Source organism: Muntiacus reevesi, chromosome 3, assembly GCF_963930625.1.
Source record: "Muntiacus reevesi chromosome 3, mMunRee1.1, whole genome shotgun sequence".
NCBI lineage: Eukaryota > Metazoa > Chordata > Mammalia > Artiodactyla > Cervidae > Muntiacus > Muntiacus reevesi.
The window spans coordinates 109149227-109165194 of NC_089251.1; the positions used below are offsets into that span (position 1 = coordinate 109149227).

Here is a 15968-nt window from a genome sequence, read left to right on the forward strand (position 1 = left end):
GAGAGAGTTCCTTTGAGAGGGTGGTCAGAGGAGCCCAGGTACCACATCCACTGGCTCTTCAAGCTCACAAGCCACTGGGAAAGCCCGGTCAAGCTCACAGTGCAGTTCAGTTGCTCAGTTATGTCTGACTCTTTGTGACCCCATGGACTGCAACATGCCAAGCCTCCCTGTCCATCACCAACTCCCAGAGCTTGCTCAAACTCATGTCCATCAAGTCAGTGATGCCATCCAACCATCTCATCCCCTATCATCCCCTTCTCCTGACTTCAATCTTTCCCAGCATCAGGGTCTTTTCTAGTGAGTCAGTTCTTGGCATCAGGTGGCCAAAGTATTAGAGTTTCAGCTTCAGCATCAGTCCTTCCAAAGAATATTCAGGACTGATTTCCTTTAGGATTGACTGGTTGGATCTGCTTGCAGTCCAAGGGACTCTCAAGAGTCTTCTCCAACACCACAGTTCAAAAGCATCAATTCTTTGGCGCTCAGCTTTCTTTATAGTCCAATTCTCACATCTATACATGACTACTGGGAAAACTATAGCCTTAACTAGACAGACCTTTGTTGGCAAAGTAATGTCTCTGCTTTTTAATATGCTATCAAGGTTGGTCATAACTTTTCTTCCAAGAAGTAAGTGTTTTTTAATTTCATGGCTGCAGTCTCCATCTGCTGTGAGTTTGGAGCCCAAAAAAATAAAGTCAGCTGCTGTTTCCACTGTTTCTCCATCTATTTGCCATAAAGTGATAGGACTGGATGCCATGATTTTTGTTTTCTGAATGTTGAGCTTTAAGTCAACTTTTTCACTCTCCTCTTTCACTTTCATCAAGAGGCTCTTTAGTTCTTCTTCACTTTCTGCCATAAGGGTGGTGTCATCTGCGTATCTGAGGTTATTGATATTTCTCCTGACAATCTTGATTCCGGCTTGTGTTTCATCCAGCCCAGTGTTTCTCATTATGTACTCTGCAAATAAATTAAATAAGCAGGGTGACAATATACAGCCTTGACGTACTCCTTTTCCTATTTGGAACCAGTCTGTTGTTCCATGTTCAGTTCTAACTGTTGCTTCCTGACCTGTATACAGATTTCTTAGGAGGCAGGTCAGGTGGACTGGTATGCCCATCTCTTTAAGAATTTTCCACAGTTGATTGTGATCCACACAGTTAAAGGCTTTGGCATAGTCAATAAAGCAGAAATAGATGTTTTCTGGAACTCTCTTGCTTTTTCGATGATCCAGCAGATGTTGGCAATTTGATCTCTGGTTCCTTTGCCTTTTCTAAAACCAGCTTGAACATTAGGAAGTTCACGGTTCACCTATTGTTGAAGCTTGGCTTGGGGAATTTTGAGCATTACTTTACTAGCATGTGAGATGAGTGCAATTGTGCAGTAGCTTGAACGTTCTTTGGCATTGCATTTCTTTGGGATTGGAATGAAAACTGACCTTTTCCAGTCCTGAGGCCACTGCTGAGTTTTCCAAATTTGCTGGCATATTGAGTGCAGCACTTTCACAGCACCATCTTTTAGGATTTGAAATAGCTCAACTGGAATTCCATCACCTCCACTAGTTTAGTTCGTAGTGATTCTTCCTAAGGCCCACTTGACTTCACATTCTAGGATGTCTGGCTCTCGGTGAGTGATCACACCATCATGATTATCTGGGTTCTGAAGATCTTTTTTGTACAGTTCTTCTGTGTATTCTTTCCACCTCTTCTTAATATCTTCTGCTTCTTTTAGGTCCATACCATTTCTGTCCTTTATTGTGCCCATCTTTTCATGAAATGTTCCCTTGGTATCTCTAATTTTCTTGAAGAGATCTCTAGTCTTTTCCAGTTTATTGTTTTCTTCTATTTCTTTGCATTGATCTTTGAGGAAGGTTTTCTTATCTCTCTGTGCTATTCTTCGGACCTCTGCATTCAAATGGGTATATCTTTCCTTTTCTCCTTTGCTTTTTGCTTCTCTTCCTTTCACAGCTATTTGTAAGGCCTCCTCAGACAGCCATTTTGCTTTTTTTTGCATTTCTTTTTCTCGGGGATGGTCTTGCTCCCTGTCTCCTGTACAATATCACGAACCTCTGCCGTAGTTCATCAGGCACTCTATCAGATTTAGTCCCTTAAATCTCTCTCATTTCCACTGTATAATCGTAAGGGATTTGATTTAGGTCATATCTGAATGGTCTGGCGGTTTTCCCTACTTTCGTCAATTTAAGTCTGAATTTGGCAATCAAGAGTTCATGATCTGAGCCACAGTCAACTCCTGATCTTGTTTTTGCTGACTTTCCCCCAAATACTCTTAGAAAATCAACTGCATTTCACAATAGTGAACACCAGGAGGCACCACACACCAAAGGAAAGTAACCTTGACTGGGAGATGTGTTGGATCAAGAGCTTTCTTGGGCCACTCTAAGGCAGGGAGAGCTTCCCTGATAGCTCAGACAGTAAAGAGTCTGCCCGCAATGCGGGAGACCTGGGTTTGATCCCTGGGTTGGGAAGATCCCCTGGAGGAGGGCATGGCAACCCACTCCAGTGTTCTCTCCTGGAAAATCCCCATGGACAGAGGAGCCTGGTGGGCTACAATCCATGGGGTCGCAAAGAGTCGGACACGACTGAGTGACTTAGCACAAGGCAGAAAGAAGGTCACTTCTCCTGACTTCCTTGACATCCTCCTTAGGGGACCTCCTGCAGCCTCTGGGGAGGATTACCCTCAGATGTGCCCATGGGAAGCTCTGGGAGCTGGAGGGGCATGTCTGGGAGCACCATGGCAGGGGGCAGGATGGTGGTGGGAGCCAAGGTCTGCAGTTTCCCCGCTGTGTGTCTTTGGGCCAATCACACCACTGCCCTGAGCCTCAGTTTTTCTCATCTGTCAAGTGGGAGTGACAATTCCCTGCCCCCTTCCCCTTTTCTTTCTTTTTTAAATTCTGTGTAAAAGTTATGCAAAAGTATTCAGTTGGCCAAAAAGCTTGTTTGGGTTTTTCAGAACACGGTACGGAAAACCCGAGCTAACTTTTTGGCCAACCCGATACTTTGGAACCAAGGCATACGGGCTCTGCAGTGTGAACAGTAGAGGGCAAGGGTGCATGTATGAGGACTAGTTAGATGGCTGCTCCACCAGAGCAGGGCAGATGAGGATGCTGGGAGCTGTGGAGGAGATGAGCAAGCAGCAGCTGGATTCCGGGTATGTTTCAAATGTAGAACCAATGAGATTTGTTGAAATATTGGATATGGGGTGTGAGAAAAGGACAGGGTCAAAGGTGATATCAGAGCTTTTGGCCTGAGCAGAGACCAGTGATGCCTGGTACTCAGATGGGGAGGATGGTGCAGGGATGGCTTGGAGGTGCATGTCGAGTGTTCATATTTGGACATGGTAAGTTTGAGACGCCATTTCGGTCACTGAGAGAAGATAGAGATCAGAAGATTGAGCCCCGATCCCTTTCCTCGGATACTGAGAAAAGTCACTCTACATAGTAGATTAGACTAGATCAGAGATGAAAACACACCTGACATACACGCTGTCACATCCCTTCCAGCCTCCCTGGCAGACTCATTGACTCATCATGACACCCAGAATCCTTCTCAGCCCAGGGTTTTATCAACCAAGTGGAGGCGATGCCAAGGGGAACGCTCTCCATCATCCTTGGACTTGATGGGGGGCTTGAGACCCCGATGCTGGGAAAGATTGAGGGCAGGAGGAGAAGGGGACGACAGAGGATGAGATGGTTGGATGGCATCACCAACTCAGTGGACATGAGTTTGAGTAGGCTCCGGGAGTTGGTGATGGACAGGGAGGCTTGGCACGCTGCAGTCCATGGGGTTGCAAAGAGTTGGACACAACTTAGTGACTAAACAACAACTGAGAAAATAGTTAAAAGCATAGATTAAAAAAATTTTTTTTTGGAGTATAGTTGCTTTACAGTGTTGTGTTAATTTCTCAGTTCAGTTCAGTTCAGTTGCTCAGTCGTGTCCGACTCTTTGCGTTAGTTTAGTTAGTTAATTAATTTAGTGTTAGTTTAGGTAGTTTAGTATTAGCTTCTACTGTACCACAAAGTGAATCAGTTGTCCATACACATATACCCCCTTTTTTAAAAACATGGAACACTTCATGAATTTACATGTTATCTTTGCACAGGGGCCATGCCAATCTTCTCTGTATCATTCCAATTTTAGTATATGTCCTGCCAAAGTGAGCACAAAAGCCATAGGTTTTGAGTCAGAAAGACCTGGACAAGAAACCTAATCTTGCCACAGACTAATTTGAGACCTCAGCAAAAAGAATTTATCCTTTCTGCCTCAGTTTATTCACTTGAAAAATGGGGCTAATAATAGATCTTATCTCATGGGTTTGTTGTGAAGATTAAATGAGATGATACAAGAGGCCTCCTTAGCACAGCTTCCCTGGTGGTTCAGATGCTAAAGAATCCATCAGCAATGCGGGGGATCTGGGTTTGATCCCTAGATTGGGAAGATCCTCTGGAGGAGGAAATGGAAACCCACTCCAGTATTTCTTGCCTAGAGAATACCCATGGACAGAGCAGCCTGGCAGGCTACAGTTTACAGTGTTACGAAGAATCGGACACAACTGAGCGATAAGCGTGCACGCACGCTCTTAGCATAGCACTAGGGACGAAGTCAGTTCTTTATCCATATAAGCAGCGGCAGCAGTAATGTCATTGACTGTATTGTTCCAGCTGAACCAGTCTAGAAGATTTCTTGCTTGGTATTTCTGACCTCCAGGCCAGAGACGTTGTAATGCTGCATCCTTCCAGCAGGAGGCACTGTTGACACTTACAGCTCTAATGCCTGCAGAGATTCAGGAAGTGGGGAAAATTTTTCTGTGGGGGACCGTCCTCCAAGGACTGTCCTGGCTCTGCCTAGACCCTTTTTCCCCTCAGCTCTTGGTTCTTCCCAAACCACAATGTCTCAGCTTTCTCACTGGATCTGTTCTATCTTCCCCGGTATACTTCCTGGGCACCTCCTGCTGTGGTCCATCCAAGCTACTGAATCTGGCATCCCAGGCCCCTGCCAACCTCGCCTCGCTGTCCAGTTTCCCAAGGCGACCAAGTGCACGCCGGCGGCCTTCCCTTTGCACATCGTGTCCACTTGGTATGTGTCTCGGGCCCTCTCTCTTCCCCCCAGCTCTGTAGGAATCCTTTTCTCAATTCCTCCTCTTCGGGGCAGGAAAGAGACAGAGGTGGGTTAGTAGGGACAGAAGCCAGACACGTGTTCCCTGAACCGCCCAGTCTCGGTCGTGGGTGAGCTCAGGAGGAAACCAGAACCCGGGTCTCCCCAGCCTCAGGCGTGAGTGAGTCACTTGCCACCCAGACCGCATTCATCTTCCGACTCAGACTCTCGTTTGGCCTGAGTTGAGCACCTGTGATTTGCCAGGCCCCGTGCCCAGCGCTGGGTCAAATGGAGATGGAGGAAGACTGTGTGCCAGGCCTCAAGGGGCACGGTCCTGCGTGGGGGAGATGGGTACAGCCCTCCAGTGGGCTACAGTGGAAGGATGGGCCCCCAGTGCGCGGTCTGGGGGTGACCTCTGACTGTCTAAACAGCAGATTCCGTGGAGCGTGTGCCTATGTTAAAGGGTCCCTCCTGGATCCATCTTTTCTCACACTCTGTGGCCAAAATGGACCCTTCCTCAGCCTCCATATCCCTTTCTTGGCCAAATATCACATCCTCCCCACTGTCTTCCGCACCCCCAACACAATTAGACACATATGGACCACACACACACTGATGCTTAGAGTAAGATGACCTCATGGGAAAGCCCTGGAAGAGGGCCAGTCGCTTGGGAAGTAGCCTCTGAAACTGCCCCATTTCTCTCCCTCCCCTCCTGCTTCCCTGCCCACCATCCCTTTCCATGGGCCCCCTCCACGGTTTGGCATCCAAGGCCTAGAGGATATCTGTCCCCAACCTTTATCCCTCTCCTCTGGTAACCCCAGTTTGTACACAAAGATGCCAGGACTTATGGCCTGATGAACTACAGCATGCCTCTGCCGCCCGCCCCTGCCCACCCCCCGCCCTCCAAATATGAAATCTGCAATCTTTGGCATGTGTTTGCTACACAGAATGCTCCCAGTAGGTCATTGGTTGTCAAGATGAACAAACGAGAAAAAAAAAAAAACACAACAAAAAGTGGACTGCTTCTCAGGACTCTGGTGCCCCAAACCACGATGACACGCCTACTAGTTTTCAGTGGAAGGAGGCATGGCATCAGCGTAGGTGCTGGCTGGGATGTCACATGAGTTGAAGTGGGTAGCAGTTATTCTATAGATTAATCAAAATAATCTCTTTATTTCTTCACAAAGAAAGATATACATTAGATGTTAGAGAAACTAGGAACTTGACATTTTCTTTTCTTTTTTAAGGAAATAGACATTTTTGGTATAACAAACAAAAAATAAAGGCGTATGGGCCCCCCAACCATACAGTAGGGGCTTCCCTGGTGGCTCAGATGGTAAAGAATCTGACCAGAATGCAGGAGACCCGGGTCTGATCCTTGGGCTGGGAAAATCCCCTGAAGAAAGAAATGTTAACCCACTCCAGTATTCTTGCCTGGAGAATCCCGTAGGCAGAGGAGCTGCAAAGAGGGGCTGCAAAGAGATGGACATGACTGAGCAACTAACACCAAACATGCCATGTAGAATTGATCAATTCCTGAGAATTTCACACAAACCACACGCTTCTTTTTTCTTTAACACAATGAACTCTTACTGTAGAAGCTGTCTTTTTAAAGAAAAATGGAACAATATATCATAAGTGAAAATAGCTAACACTTGCGAAGACTGACTCTGTGTAAGGCGCAGTGGAAGGACTTTGTATATGGAGTTTCATTTAGTCAACTGTGTAAGATTATTTACTGGCCCATTTTACAGAGTCAGAAAGTCAGAGTCAAGTGCTCTTTTGACCCTAAAAGGCAGTTAAGAGATAGGCAGAAGGCTGGCCTGGGAATTGGGAGACCAGGCTCCAGCTCATCTTCTCCCTGGTTCAGGGCCTCAGTCTTCTCACCTGAGAAACGGGGGAGCAGGGCCAGAACGACTTTCCCTATGTGGAGGGGGTTGCAGACCCCTTCCCCACTTACAGAGGTCACCTACTCTGAGGCCTTACTTCACCCTTGTTCTGAGGCTGACGGCAATCACTCATGTTCACTGAGTCATTCTAAGCACTTCTTTTTATCCTCCCTACAGTCCTAAGAAAACCTGGGTTATTTTCATCGCCCGCTTTGACAGGTGAGGAAACTGAGGCATGGAGAGCTAGAGAAACTTGCCCAATGTCATTCCATGAGTAAGGGTCAGTGTCCAAATTCAACCCCAGATCCAGTCAGCCCCACACCTGTGTTCTTAACCACCCCCGGTTGCTTTTGAATGCTTCCTTACCCATAGGAAGACAGACACTTTACCTCTTGACTGGGTAAACACACACATATCAAAATTTAACTGGGATACAAATTTCATGAGCTAAAATCATATCTGTACCATGTGAGATGCTCTCAATGTTGTTTTTCTATTCCATTAAAAAAAAAAAAAAAATCCTGGCTGCAACCACTACATTTGGGCTCAAAAGGGGTCGTGACCCATAGTTTGAGAACCATTGCTTATTCAGTCCCTTCTCTGCCCCTGGCGGGAGGCCTTTTTAATGGGTTCACAGTCTTTCTCTTTTGATCCTAGGAGTAGCTGGTAGAGGCACTGTGACCTATGTCAGAGAGGAGGGAGCTAAGGACCAGAGAGGGGTAGGGCAGGTCCTGCCGGGGGCACACGGAGAGCCCCGGCCTTCCCACCTAGGGCCAGGTCGGGGGCAGATTCAGGCCAGTTGACGCAGCGCCTTTACTGATCAGCTGCTCTTTGTAGGGAGTCACATACCTTAGAGCACAAGGTTTAGCTCATTCAACTTCTCAGCCACCCAGGGTGAGGGAGAGATTAGGGGCCCCTTGTCACAGATGACACAGCTGAGGTTCAGAAAGGTTGAGTGACTTGGCCAAGGCCACACAGCCCGGAAGAAGCCAGGCCTGGCTTGGGTCCCCACCGAGCTCCCGGACCATGCTGGGGACCTGAAGCCTAACAGATGCTCGGCGAGCGTGTGCCTCTGGCCGGCCCCAAGCCCCCTCCCACTGCCCGCTGCCGGGGCTCCGTGATTTCCACTTTAGCCCCTCTTCCTGGGAAGCACGGCCGCAGGCGTGGACGGCTCCCCCAGAGTTCGGGGCTTGCTGGGGCTCGGCCTGGGCGAGGGTCCCTGGGGTGCGCACTCTGCTGAGTTTCGGTTCCAGGTCCCTGCACGCTCGCTGGCCCTGCCCTGTCGGCTGGGAGGGAAGGAGGGAGGAATCGAGACCGCTCCCCTGGGCTTGGGGCGGAGGAACCCTGCTGGCGCCTCTGCTGCTGGGCCTCTCCCACCCCGCCTCGCCTCTCACTCCCAGGCTGGGTTCTGGGGCCTCCTGTGGGGCCCAGGCCCTCTCTGGTCCTTCCTCCAGCCTGGGTAGGGGCTCTCCCTATCCGTCTGCCCTTTCCCTTGGGGGAGAGATCCCAGGGAGAGGGTTGAGCTTCAGGTCTGACTCCAGGGCTGAGGTCAAACTTCCCCGGTGGAGAGGAACAGACAGGGAGCCTTGCACTCTCTGTTCCATTCACTCTACGCATTGTGCCTGCCCCAGAGGAGGGGAGGAGGGGCCCCTGCAGTCCTAAAGCTGACCCTCCCTTCCCTGAGCAGGAAGGGGTCTGACCCCACCCCCCTAGCAGGAAGCCCAGAGCTGACTCAGGACACCTTCCAGACCTGGGAGGGGAGGAGGGGGAAGGAAGGAGGGCTGGAAGCCAGGGCAGAGGGCCAACAGCTGGGCTTTGACAGGGTTCCGCATGGTGTGGAAGTGCCAAGTGTTCAAGGGGAGTGCCATTTTCACCTCCACCCTCCTCCCTGCCTATCTGGGCCTCACCCCTCCTAAAGAGCTGGCTCAACATTGCCTTCCTCCAGGAAGCCTTCCCGGGTTGACCCCACCTCCCACTGCCTGGCATCGCTTTGCATCTTCTGTGAGGGAAGGAGGTGAGACTAAGACCCAGTACTGCATACACTCACAGCTGGGAGCTTACACATCTCAGAGGGCTTGGTCTGCTTTCCATCTCTTGCACAAATGTTTGAAAATGACCCTCTGAACCAGTTTGCAGATAACACACACACAGAGGCACACAAGTACCTCTATCATTTCTTGATTGTCCTATCTTGGTTTTGGCCAGGAACAGATGTTTCCAAAGTGAATTCTGGACTGTCCATCGATGTTAATCCACCCACCTGACTCTTCCACCAGAACAGAGAGTCCTGTGGTCAGAGAGACTTGGAGCCTTGAGATTTAGGGATTAAACAATGCTAATCTGATTTCTGGACTGCAGGCCTTCTCAGATCCTTTAACAGTTAATGCACATTGTGAATCTCCGAGTGTCAACCGTTTCCCAAATTTACTTGACCTTAGAAATTTTGTATAGTGGAGCATCTTATGTCTAGCGTGCTACTGAGCACCCTTTGGAGAACATTGGGATATGGAATATTCTAGAAAGAGCTGACACAACTGAGCAATAACTTATATCAACAACACAATATACTTCCATGGACTGAGTGCTTACTCCCTGTCAGGCTCAGTACTAAACCTTGATGTGATAGATCTTAGCAAATTCTCAGAACAACTCGTGAGATGAATATTATTTTGGAAGTAAAGAGGATTTTCTGAGTCATTTGGTAGGTTAATTCATGACGATCTCCTAAACTATGGATTCTGCACTATCTGAAGTGATATTCAAAATACTTATCAACCTACATGGCACTGATCAATTTATCAGAGATCTCAGATTCCTGCGTAGTAAACATTCGCCCTTTACTCTTTGGATTGTGAGGAGACCTGGAAGATTTGAGTGTAGGAGCAAGGATCTCTGGGGTGATGAGGAGGGTGCATTCAACGTTAACCCCGCAAGAGGGATCTGGTTCAGTTCTCTGGGTGTTGAGCCCTGGGAGCCACAGGGCTTTTTCTGTACGTTGAGAAGAGAAGTGGTACCGCCCGTCTGGTTGGCTTGAGCTGTGACCTGGCTTCAGAGGCGGAGGCGTGGATGACCTGGGGGTCCCAGAAGTGCACCACGGGCAGTATGTACGGCTGAGGCACTGCTGGACCTGCAAGGTTCCATGGATAAGTCACTTTTCCTCTCTGGCCTCAGCCTTCCCATCTGTCTGATGGGGGCGCTAGAGACATGATTGCTTTTTGGCCCTGTCCCCAAAGTCAAGCATGGTCCAATCTTGCCACTGCCTCTCAACTGATACCCTCTCTTTCAACCAGATCCTGGGCTGTGTCTACCCTGACATCATTCTTTCTCTCCTCTGCACTTCCCTTCTTTCAGAGCTGCAAGATCTGACTAAACTCGCTTCTCCTCCTAGAAGTCTAGAGCCCTTCTGGCTATCCCAGCCTCACTCTCTCCAATGGTTTCCACTTGTGGAACCAGAGCCTCTGAACTTTCTCCAGGCTTCGGGAAGATTAACAACAGCTCATACAATATAGCATGCTTATGTGCCGGGTACTGTACTAAACGCTGGATGTTGACTCATTTAATCTTCACAGCAGCTCCTCTGTACTTATTCCCAATTTACAGATGGGAAAAGTGAACCAGAGTGATTCAGTAACCTGCCCACAGACACACAGCCAGTATGTGTTGAAGCTGGGATGCAAACCCAGTTGGTATGGCTGTTAGGGCTTTGTTGTCCAATGAGGGAGCCTCCTCCAGCCACATGTGGCTATTGAGCCTTGGACATATGGTTAGTGTGAACTGAGATGCACTGTAAGCATTCAATGCACAACAGGTTTTAAGGCGTGGTATGACACAAAGGATGTCAAATATCACATTAGTATTTTTTGCATTGTTTGTATAGTGAAATGGTATTTTAGACTTATTGAATTAAATAAAATAGATCATTAACGTTAATTTCACTTTTTCTTATTACTTCTTGATGTGACTGCTTGAAAATTTAGAGTTATACATGTGGCCCTTTTATATTTCTATTGGACAGTGCTGTTCTAAACTCTGTGCTCATGGGCGCTTTGTTAAGTTGTCTGCTTCTTGGGAGGAGGGAGGTGGGGCAGGTGATGAGAGTGGTAATGGTAGTCACAGTGATAGTGGTGATTTGTTGGTGACGTGGTGGTGATGATGGTGATGATGATGATGGTGGTGGTGATGATGGCGGTGGTGATGGTGGTGGTGGTGGTGGTGATGGTAATGATGGTGGTGGTGGTGGTGGTGGTGATGGTAATGATGGTGGTGATGGTGGTGATGATGGAGGTGACAGTGGTGATGGTGGTGATGATGGAGGTGGTGGTGGTGGTGACAGAGGTGATGGTGGTGGTGGTGGTGATGGTGGTGGTGGTGATCGTGGTGATGGTGATGGTGGTGGTGGTGGTGGTGGTGGTGACAGTGGTGATGGTGATGGTGGTGTCCATGGTGGTCATGGTGGTGGTGGTGAAGGAGGTAATGATAGTAGGGAGGAAACATTAGTGGGGTGGTGATAGATGAAGCCATCTCATTTATAGCATCTAATATTTTAAAAGAAACATCTGTTTTTTAAAAAAAAAATACATATCCATTATAAAAGTGCTTTCCAAGTGGCTCAGATGGTAAAGAATCTGCCTGCAATGCAGGAAACCTGGGTTGGATCCCTGGGTGGGGAAAATCCCCTAGAGAAGGGAATGGCAATCCACTCCAGTATTCTTGCCTGGAGAAATCCATGGACAGAGGAACTGGTGGGCTACAGTCCATGGACCCAAAGAGTTGGACACAACTGAGTGACTAATGTAAAATACATATCCATTATAAAAAATAATTTTAACAATAGAAAGTGAAAGTATCCCTCCATTCTTTTACTTCAGAGATTACCAGTAGTTTAATGGGTGCAATCTTCTAGCCTTTCTGTAAAAAAAAAACAGCAAGAGGATATAAACTTAAAAAAATAGATGGTTTGATAATATATGCTGTCCTGTAACCTGTTTTTTGTTGTTGTTTTTCCTTTACTTAGCAATGTATTGGGCCTTTTTTTCTCCATCAATACAAATGAACTTAATTCATTCTTTTTACCATCTTAAAAGTATCTCGCATGGTTCTGTCCAAGTTATTTAACAAGCCCTGTACTAGTGTTCATTTGAGTGGCTTCAAATTTTTACTATTTAAGCAGAGATAAAATGGGTATCTCATATACCTGGTGTATCTTCAAACTTTTGAGACATCATCTCTGTAGGACTGATGGGCCAGAGCAGAGCTGCTTCATTTACTGTTTTGCTCAGGTTGCCAGTGGCCCTCAGAAAGTACCCTCCAGGGCACATGTAGGCCCCTGCCCCATCTCGGCATCATCAGGTGCTGCTATGATATGAGCATGAGCCTCTCAACTCCCTGTCCACATTCACCTGCCACCCTCCAGTTTTTCTCCTCACAATAGCCAGAGTTGCCTTTTCAAAACACAGATCTGATCATGTCATTACTTGTCGCCTCCTCCAAAAAAGCCCCTTTGAGGTCAGACTGCCCTTGGGTTAAAGACAGAGTCCTTCCCACGCCCTGGAAGGCCTGTAGGATCTGGCCTCCGCCCACCTCACCAGCTGCTTCTGATGCATGTACCCTTCAATCTCGGCAGCCACACTGGTTCCCTGTGAGTGCCCTGCATTCTCTGTTTTTTTCCCACCTCAGGGCCTTTGCACGAGCTGTACCCTCTGCCTGGAACACCCTTTCCAGCCCTTAATTTACCCTTTCACCTATTTAACTCCTGCTTATCCTTCATCTCCCAGCCCAATGGCACTTTCTCAAGGAATCCCTCCCTGATGCACCCCCAGACTAGGGTCTCAGAGGACTCCCCACCCCCACTTCAGCACACTCCTCACTATTGCTGAGCACACAGTTGTCTATGTGATTATCCTCCCCTTTGAAGACCAAGGCCCCTCCCCATGGAACTCAGGTTCCAGCACAATGTCTGGCTTCCAGACATTCAGTAAAGATTCATTGGATTTTTTTCTTTAACCACATCAGTTCAGTTGAGTCGCTCAGTCGAGGTCCAACTCTTTGTGACCCCATGGACTAAACCACATGCTTGTTCATAAAACCCTAACCCATACAATGTGTTATTTATTTATTTATTTTTTTGGCTGCACTGGTTCTCCATTGCTGTGTGCGGGCTTTCTCCAGTTGCGGCAAGTGAGGGCTGTTCTTCGTTGCGGTGCCTGGGCTTCTCACTGCGGTGGCATCTCTTGTTGTGGAGCACAGGCTCTAGGCTTGCTGGCTCAGTAGTTGTGGCATACGTGCTTAGTTGTTCCATGGCATGGGATCTTCCCAGACCAAGGATTGAACCCGTGTCCCCTGCATTGACAGGCAGATTCTTAACCAGTGGACCACCAGGGAAGTCCCAAGATATGTTCTCGTTTGACTCTCCCTATGACTTTGCAAGGTAAACAACGGTATTGTAGCCATTTTACAGAGGAAGAAACTGAGGTTTGGAAGAGGAACCTGCTTTGACTAAGATCCCTCAGCAAGTAAATGGGCCGGGTGCAGGACTTGAACCCCACCTCCCGTTCTGATACTTCTCACACCTGGACTCTCAATCTTTCCTTTACTCTCTGCAGAAAACTACACCTTTATCATTTTCATTTTGCATCTATTGCTGATCTTCCATCTGGCCTTCTGTGAGGGGAAGTCAGTGGGAAGTTCTGGGCAGCAGAGTCATACAATCTGATTTATAGTCTTAAAATACCGTTCTGGCCCCCATGTGCAGATGGACTGTGAAAGGGCAAGAGTAGATGGGACATAGGTTAGAAAAGATGGGTGATTCAGACCAGGGTGGTGGTGGGGGGAAGAAGGGGTCGGACGTGGGTATATTTTGACAGCAGACCTACAGGAGGTGCTGATAAATAGGCTGGGGGTAGCGGGGGTTGGGGGGGGTGTGAGGGAAAAAAGGGGAATCCAGAATGACTCTTGGACTTTTGCCCTGAGCACCTTTTACTGGGTTGCAGAATCTGGGAAATGAACAGGGGTGGGGTGATGATCAGAGTCTGGGGGCATGTTAAGTTTGAGATGCTAAACTCAAGACATCCAAGACAGTGAGCAGACAGAGTATGAACCCAGCCCAGGGCAGGGGTCTGAAGAGGTACACACTTGGGAATCATCAGCTTACAAATGGGACCAGGGTGGCGTCTAGACTCCTGGCCCAGTGCTCTTTCCACTGTTTCTCTTTCCGTCTGGCTCTTTCTTGCTCTCTCAGCTCCCTGGCAGATCCTCCTGGGAGCAGGCAGTGGGGGTGGGTCTCTGGGGTGACACAGAGCCCTGCCCACCGTTTCCCCCACCTGCCCTGGCCCCATTCCCTTGGCAAACAGCCCTGGGCCTCCTGGGCTGCTGTATTTCAGAAAAGCGTTCCAGGTTGGCAGAGCAAATACAGCCGAGGAGAAAGGCAACACCTTTCAAAATTGCACCAGGCCCTCAAAGGAGAGTTTTCTTGGTCTTTTCTTTAGCTTTCTTATCTGGCCTCAAGCCAAGAATGTGTCCTGTATTTTCTTCTTTGGTCCCTCCCCACCGCCCACCCCATCCCTGGTGTCTGCAATTCCCAGAGTGTTAATCTCCCATCACGAGACTGGGAAATCTCAGAAATGGCTTGGAGCTGCACAGCTGGCCTGGGTCCCTCCTCTGCCCTCCCACAAAGCCCGGGCTTCCAGTGGAGTGCCGGGAAGGAGTGTGGGCCCTGGAGTGGGACTGCTTGGATTTCAGTCCTAGCATGGTGGCTGTGTGACCTTCGGCAAGTTACTTCCCTCTCTGTGCCTCAGTCTCCTAATCTGTGAAATGGGGACAATAATAGTACTACTTGTCAGGTTTGTTGTGAGGTGTGCATGAGTTAGTACAGGTAAAGCCTAGAATGGTGATAATTATGATCTCCCTGGATTAGGTCAAGATAAAGAACACAGGCCCCAGAGGGGGTACTGCCTGAGTTCCAGGTCCAGCTCCACAACTTACCACTTAATCCCTGAGTGCCTTGGGTCTTGTCTAGGGCAGAGCTGTCCTCACAGGGGTGGGGGCCTGTGCAAGTGCTGCAGGCGGAGCCCTTACCAGTGCCTGACACGCATCCTCAGTGCTCTGTGGATGTTGACTTAATGGAAAATCAGTGCACTTTCTTATCTGGGCTTTCTAAATCTGGCCCAGGCCTCTGACCTCCTCAGCCCAGGCTGAGATCACTCCCTGGCAGACTTCTCAGGCCAGACTTATCTTGCTGATGCCTGAAATTCCACCATTATTGCCTCACTTCTTTGACTGAACGCTTTGCCATCATTAAAGCACAGATAGCCAGGGAAAGGGTCACCAGTTCTATATTCTGTCTTTTATTCCTCAGTGTGAGGACATTCATCAGTGATTCTCCTGAGAGGGATACGGGAAGGAAAAACATGCTCACCCATTATGCCCCCTGCCCTGGGCTCTCCTGTTGCCCCTGAGGGGAGTCCGGTTTCCTTGCACTGGCCCCCCGCAAACCCCGTCAGGATCTGGTCCAAGCCCACCTCTCAGTGTGCATGCCCCCTGTGACCCCTCGGCCAGCCTGGATGTCTTCTCACCCATCGTTTGGGCTTTCTGGCCCCAGTGTCTTTGCTCATTCGAGTCCCAGCACCTAAACCATACCCCCATCCCACTCGCACTGTTCTTCGCCTCTCTTGGAGGGTCTGCATCATGGTTTCTGAGCCTCAGCACACCTGACCTTTGGGACGAGATAACTCTTTGTTGCGGAGACTGCCCCACGGTGCACAGGGCGTTTAGCATCACTGCTCGCTCCTACCCACTCTTGCACCTCTCTAGGTGTCACAGCCCCAAATGTCTCCAGACATTGCTCAGTGTCCCCTGGGGTGGGGTGGGGTTGAGAATCACTGGTATATAATGTATGACAAGGGATTTGGAGTTGGCTAGACCTTGGGTTCACAGCCTGCTCTGCTCCTGCTAGCTGGGGGATGGGTGGTTTGTCTTG

General features: G+C 48.8%; 1 non-coding gene across 1 annotated transcript; it reads right to left on the reverse strand.

The window, feature by feature from the left end:
* Nucleotides 1–4068: 4068 nt before the first annotated feature.
* Nucleotides 4069–4175, reverse strand: LOC136165692 (U6 spliceosomal RNA). Its single transcript, XR_010662694.1, has one exon. It is a non-coding gene; the product is annotated as a U6 spliceosomal RNA (small nuclear RNA).
* Nucleotides 4176–15968: the final 11793 nt, after the last annotated feature.